A 7,018-nucleotide genomic window follows, 5' to 3' on the forward strand; every position below is an offset into this window, starting at 1 on the left:
TTTCTCCCTGGTGCAGGACACCAGAGTGTACAGAGGATTTGAAATTGGAAGTGATCAGTATTTAGTCCTGAGCAGGATAAAATTGAATTTCATATTGAAAAGAATAACATGCAAGAAAGTTTTAAAGCGAATAAAAGTTGAGCAGCTCTCAGATGTGAACTGTAGAACAGAAAGATTATTGAAAAGAAAATGAAAGTTTGAGAACAGGAATCAAACCTTGGAGATTCAGTGGCAAACTCTGAAGAAAACATTGATTCTGCCAGAGAGGCATGTGGTGAGGTTGTGTGCAAGGATAAAAAAATCAAAATTCCCTGGTGTACAAAGGAAGTTAAAGAGGCAGTGAAGGAAAAGAAGAAAGCATATCAAAAGTTCCTGGCAAATAAGACAGCTTTTACTCTTACAGAATACAGAGACAAATGTAAGAAAGCTAAACAGTGTAAAACTAGCTAAACAAAAGTCATGGGAGGACTTTGGCAAGAATATAGAAAATAAATATCAAGAAGGTGGCAAAATATTCTGGAGGTTGTTGAAGAAGCTTAGGAATGGAGGAAAGAGTGCTGTAAAAGGAGTTAGAGATGATAAAGGTGACATGAAAACAGGAGAAAAAGAAATCCTTGAAGTATGGAGTAATTACTTTGAAAAACTGCTAAATGAAACAAGCAGTGATGACAGCACAGTGATAAAAAAAAACACTGCCAGGCATGCAGTCAGGAATACATATCCATACTTGAAGTAGAAAAAGCCACCAAAAAATGTGAAAAGGCAGCAGGAGTAGATGATATTCGACCAGAAATGCTGAAGTATGGTGGTATAAAAGTCTTTACAGTGGCTGCACTGCATAGTTCAGGAAGCCTGGATAGAGGGAGGAATTCCCAATGATTGGAGTAGAGCTCTCATAGTACCCATATATAAAAAAGGAAATAAAACTGAATGCGAGAATTACAGAGATATTTCCCTACTGAGTGTTCCTGGCAAGATCTATGCAAGTATACTTGAGAAACGGTTGAGAAGAATTGTGGAAGAAAAGCTTGGTGAAGAACAAGCTGGATTCAGGCCAAATAGAGGCTGTCAGGATCAGATCTTCACTTCTCGACTAATAGTCGAGATAGCATGGGAATATAACAAAGATCTGTAATTAAGTTTTGTCAATTTGGAAAAGGCATATGACAAGGTGCCAAGAGAGAAGCTATTCAATATGCTGCAGTTATATATGGTGTCAATGGGGCATTATATCAAGCAATACTTAGTCTTTGAGTTGTAAGTCAGCAGTTAGAATTGAAGGAAGTACAGGTAGATGGTTTAATGTTAAATCTGGTGTGAGACAAGGATGTACATTATCTCCTCTGTTATTCATTATCTATATGGATCACATTATGAAGGAAAGTGGTATTAAACCTGATATCAAAATTGGAGATGTTAATGTCAGCTCTTTGCTTTATGCGGATGATGTCTTACTTCTAAATAAATCCGCTACAACTCTGCAAGCTTCTCTGACTAAATTGAATAGCTGTTGCAATAGATATGGTATGAAGGTCAGCAATAAAAAGACAAAGACAATGAAAATAGGCAGAATCATTGAAAATGTCAACTGTATTGTGAATGGAGAACCTGTGGAACAAGTAAAACATTTCAGCTACTTAGGCACGATTTTTACTGAAGATGGTAAATTAAATATAGAAAAAGACAACAGAATCAGCAAGGCTGGTATGGTGGGAAGTCACTTGAATAAATTCATATGGAATATGAGCGAAATTCGGAACACTAAATTAGCTGTATACAAGACAGTGTTCAAACCAGTTTTAACTTATGGATCTGAGAGCTGGGTCAGAAGTAAAACACTTGACCAAAGACTAGAGACCGCAGATATGAGAGTCCTGAGAAAGATTAGAGGCGTTAACAGATGGCATCAATGGCAATATCATATTAAAAATGAGGATATTAGGAAAGAACTTGACATTGTCAACATCCAGGAATACGTTAGCAGAGCTAATCTCAGGTGGTATGGTCACTTAAATAGAATGGGAGAGGAAAGATTAGCAAAACAAGTGTTCTCTGCCAGGTTGGCAGGAAAACGACCCAGAGGAAGACCGAGATATACTGTAGGTGGATTGATACGGTACAAAGTGCCTTAAGCGATAGAAATATAAGATCTGATAATGTTGGAGTCTTGACAAGTAACAGACTGATTTGGAGGAAAATTGTAGATAGGAAGTTAGTAATGATGTAATTTTTTCATGTAGTACTGTCATATCCTATACACTCCTTGAGGGTACAAGGCAGGAATTTGATGATGATGAATAGGCAGAGCTTTATATGGTAAAATAAGTTGTCCAAACAAATCGAACTAACAGGGATGGGCAGTCCTATCTCACTTGCTTTGGTTGATTATTTTAGGGAGCATCTAAAAATAGACTTTCATACATTTTGCTTGGTTTTGTTGATATCTTTTAAGTTTTATCCCACTCGGAGAACGAATTATGACAATTCCAGGATAAAACAAACTTTCTACCCACCGTATCAGGTCCACTGACCATGAAACCAATAGCCTTCCCTTTTTTGGATACATTAATAAGACGAAATCTTGCAGGTCGTGTTGAATTTTTGGTTTATCGAAACTGGCAGATACATCCATTTGTCCTTATACCATCATTCATTGAAGAAGATAGGTATTAAAAACTTTGTACATATATCGAGTTCGTGCGATCTGTTCTGATTCCCTTTAAAATAATCACGCTCCATTCAGAAAATTATTGACAGTAATCTGTCAACCAGACTATAGTCCGACATGAAAAGAATTTCCACATCCTACCTAAAAGAAACATTCGAACAAATAACAGGATTCTTCGCAAATCACTATACACTTCCTTCAAGCCACCTCAGAAACTCTCTTTAATGCCATCTACCAACGCAAATTATCACCTCTCTCTCTCTCCTCACCAGGTTTCTTCCTTCAATAAGTTGATCTTCATATTTAATGTTAAATGCTTAGCTACTCCTTCCTTTCCCTGATTTTTTTTTCTGAAATATAACATCTTATAGTTATTATTTAGCAGTAACTCACCCGCGTTGTAGTCATTAGTTTTAGTAATACCAATTATATTAATCAAAAATATCGGACACCCTTTCACAGTAGTGGAATACGTGTACATACATCACAATCATTGTTCATACAGGTATAAAAGGAAGCCTGCAGTCTTTCAATCTTCATAGAAAAACACAATAAAATAGGTCATACTGAAGAGTGACTCTTGACATGGCACTATCATAAAATAGTACCTTTGCAACAACTCAGTTTAGATTTCTACCCTGCTGCAGCTACCCCGATCATCCAAAAGTGATGTTATTGTGAAATGGAAACGCCTATGAGACACAACAGCACAATTGCTATCTTTAATACCCCTATCTTCTTCAATGAATGATGGTGTAAGGCAAATGAATGTATCTGCCAGAAAGGGTTGGTTTTCGATAAACCAAAAATTCAACACGATCTGCAAGGTTTCGGATTATTAATATATCCAAAAAGGGAAGGGTGTTGATTTCATGTTCAGTAAACCTGATTGGGGCGGAAGAAAGTTTATTCAAGTTTATTTTATTCTGGCCACATAAAATTACAGAACAGAACCTCCGAACGCTGAGGAAAAAACAAAATAAGTTATCTTTGGTTGAAACACTCGCCAACTTCAGAAATGCCTCTGCAAGCAATGCCTTCAGCACAACTGTTCGTCGGGAGCTAAAGAACAAGGGTTTCCATGGCCGTGTAGCAACACACACACACAAGCCTAACATCAATCAACAAGGGTAACGCCAACCGTCATGTGAAGTGGTTAAATCTCGTCGTCACGGACTAAAAAAAGTGTAAATCTCTGGAATGATGAATCACGCTTCATTATGTGGCAATCATACGATTCTGAGTTTGGCAGAGGCCAGGAGAATGCAACTTTCCCAGACGTATTGTGCCAACTGAAATTTGGTAGAAGAGGCATCATGGTTTGGGCGCGATTTTCGTGGTTCAGGCTGGACTCCTAGTTCCAGTGACTGGGAATGAATGCTGTGACTTATAATGACATTCTACACAATTCTTTGCTTCCACCTTTATGGCAGAATTTCAGTGAAGGCCCTTTCCTCTATCAAAGCAACAATGTTCCGTTCACAAGCAGGGTCTGTGCAGAAATAGTTTGACGAGATGGTTGTTGAAGAACTTGGCCAGCCTGCTCAGAGTCCTGATCTAATCCCATTGAATACCTATGGAATCAATTGGAACTCCGATTACGAGCCGGGACGAATCAACCGACTTCATTGGCTGACCCCACTAATGCTCTTATGATTAAATGAAAGAGAATTGGTGCAGTAACTTACTAAAAGCTAGTGGGAAAGCCTTCCTAGAAGGTTGAATGCTGTTATAGCTGCAAAGGGTGGATGAACTGCATATTAATGCTTTTTATATTAGAGTGCGAGTTGGCATGAACAAATATACGGATAATTTTGATCAGATAGTATACCATCACGACACTACCAGAGAACCTTATAATACAAGGATGGTCTGAAAAGTTCTCTGCTTAACAATGAAAAAACGAATTTATAATTTCAAAATTATTTTTATTTTTCAACATAATCTCCCTTAAAACATACATTTATTCCACAGATGTTCCAGCGCCATTATCCCGTCCCTGTAGTGGTTCTCAGTAAGATCTGCAAAATACCCCTCTACAGCTGCAATCACCTCTTGATTCGAAGAAAAACGCTGACCAGCGAGGGAGTGTTTTAGTTTTGGGAAGAGGCAGCCAAATCTGGGGAATAGGGTGGATGTTCCAACAATTCATAATGTAGATCCCTTAAGTTTCCCATTGCCAAAGTAGGTGCGTTATCCTGATGAAAGATGATTTTTTTTCTTCTTCAAACCATGTCTTTTCTCACGAATTTTTTCGTTTAGCCTGGTTAAAAGATCGGAATAATATTCCCCGGTTATTGTTTTTACCCTTTTCAAGATAATAAACAAAATGCCTTAAACATCCCAAAACACCGATGCCATGACCTTTCTTGCTGATGGAACAGACTTTGGCGCTGAACAACTGGCTTCTGTCCGCTGTTTGTGACTGATGTTTGGATTTTGGTGTGTAATGATCAGAAGCAGTCATATATAGGCACTGCGGAACTGCAGCACCCCCAATTTTTCTTGATGTATAAATGTATTAATTAATTTATTTATTTTTGCTTGTAATGTTTATTTTTATCATCAACAATCCCATACAATTCTCTTATTTTTTACAAAAAATAATATAAATCCATCTTGTAGCACTTAGGAGGGTGCAGGACGCTAGCAGAACTGTGTTTATCACGTTGTCATATTGCTAGTATTTGCTACGCGCGCAAGCATATGCACGTCATAGCGAGATGCGAACTATTAGCGTAATGCGGCACTGTCCATCGCGCAGTTCCACTGTTGTTTATATGCAGTTTGCGCCAGTAGTGGTGTTCGTAGTGCTTATCGTTTTTACTCCGTCTCTTTAAATATTTGGACATTACAATTAAAGACATAACATTTGTTATAGTTTTTATTTTAGAACATTATTGGGGTTATGATAATGGATTTTATTTTTAAGTAATTTTGAATTATACCAAACTGTATAATTTTATCGATAATAAACAATATTTTTTCATAATGTAAAAACATTCAGTACCTAGGAGATGTAATCTTAGTTATAATATAATATATGGGCACACCTATGTATGTAAGTTCTTTTCACTTAAACTTTGATATCATCCAGGTCTAGCTACTCACTGATGAGACCTCAAAAAAAGGTTGAAACCAGTCTGGGTGGTGACCTCTCCTCATAATGTAAAGCAGTATTACATCTCCTAGGAGCCATGTTTTCACATTATGAGAAAATATCAAGGATAGTGAGGGATCTTGCTCCACCTTTGCTTTGAGTTGCGTTGGTGTTGTACTACCAGGTGGTCACTTACGCTTGGATTCGCCGATAGTTTTTCGGCATGAAACTTTTAGATCGTAGTTTTCGATCTTAGAGTTTTGCATACTGGTTGTAAGGGATTTTTATCCCCTTAATTTAATTAAATTCGCCAGAAAAATAGCCGTTTGGCTTTTCATCTTAGTTGTAATATAATATATGGACACACCTTTCTGGCATTCGTATAGTGAAGGTATGTAAATGTAAGTTCGTTTCACTTAAACTTTGATATTATCCAGGTCTAGCTACTCACTGATGAGACCTCAAAAAAAAAAAAAAAAAAAAAAAAAAAAAAAAGGTTGAAACCGATCTGGGTAGTAACCTCTCCTCAATATTTTTTCATGTTTATTTATTTATTTATTTTTTTAATTTTTACCATAATTTTGTGGAGAGCCTGTGTAGCTCAGGCTACCTGTGGATGTGGCGTTTGCACACCATTGCGCTTAATCGCACGAAGGAAGACTTGCTTTCAAATCTAGTCGGCGACTAGAGGAAATTTTCTAAGCCTTTTTTCGACCGCATCCCGAGTTAGTAAGAAAAATTTCTTAATTGTCGAAAACGAAGGAGAAGAGTGCCCATAAACTTTTAAAATGAATGAAACTTCGAATGAATTTCTTTTGGGGCTGAACTTTCTTTTACAAAGAATTTTATAACCGCACGATACTTAATTTTATCCATTTCAAGGGATATAGACAACACATTTGCTTCAGACTTTTGACAACACTTTTGCGTCTTATTTATAAACAAACTACTTGATGGAATGACTTGTAATTTTACATGAATGTTTATGGCAGATGTACCAACTTAGAAAGCAATCTTGCTGATAATGTGGCCATCTATGGTTGTGGCCGAGAACCTTTCAGACCACTCTCGTGTCTAATTTATTTTTCTATTATCGTTCTGCAAAGACTACAGGTGGCATATTGTGTTCTTTCTAGCGTGGCAAATAATCATTTATGAAGACACGGTCTGCATAAATGCCTTGGTTATTTATGCAGGAGTTAAAGGAGAAGAATGATACTAGACAGTCAGCTTTTCTTCAGGCATTGTTG

This window comes from Typopeltis vanoorti, chromosome 1 (assembly GCF_054136105.1).
Source record: "Typopeltis vanoorti isolate ZY-2024b chromosome 1, IOZ_Tvanoo_1.0, whole genome shotgun sequence".
Lineage (NCBI taxonomy): Eukaryota > Metazoa > Arthropoda > Arachnida > Uropygi > Thelyphonidae > Typopeltis > Typopeltis vanoorti.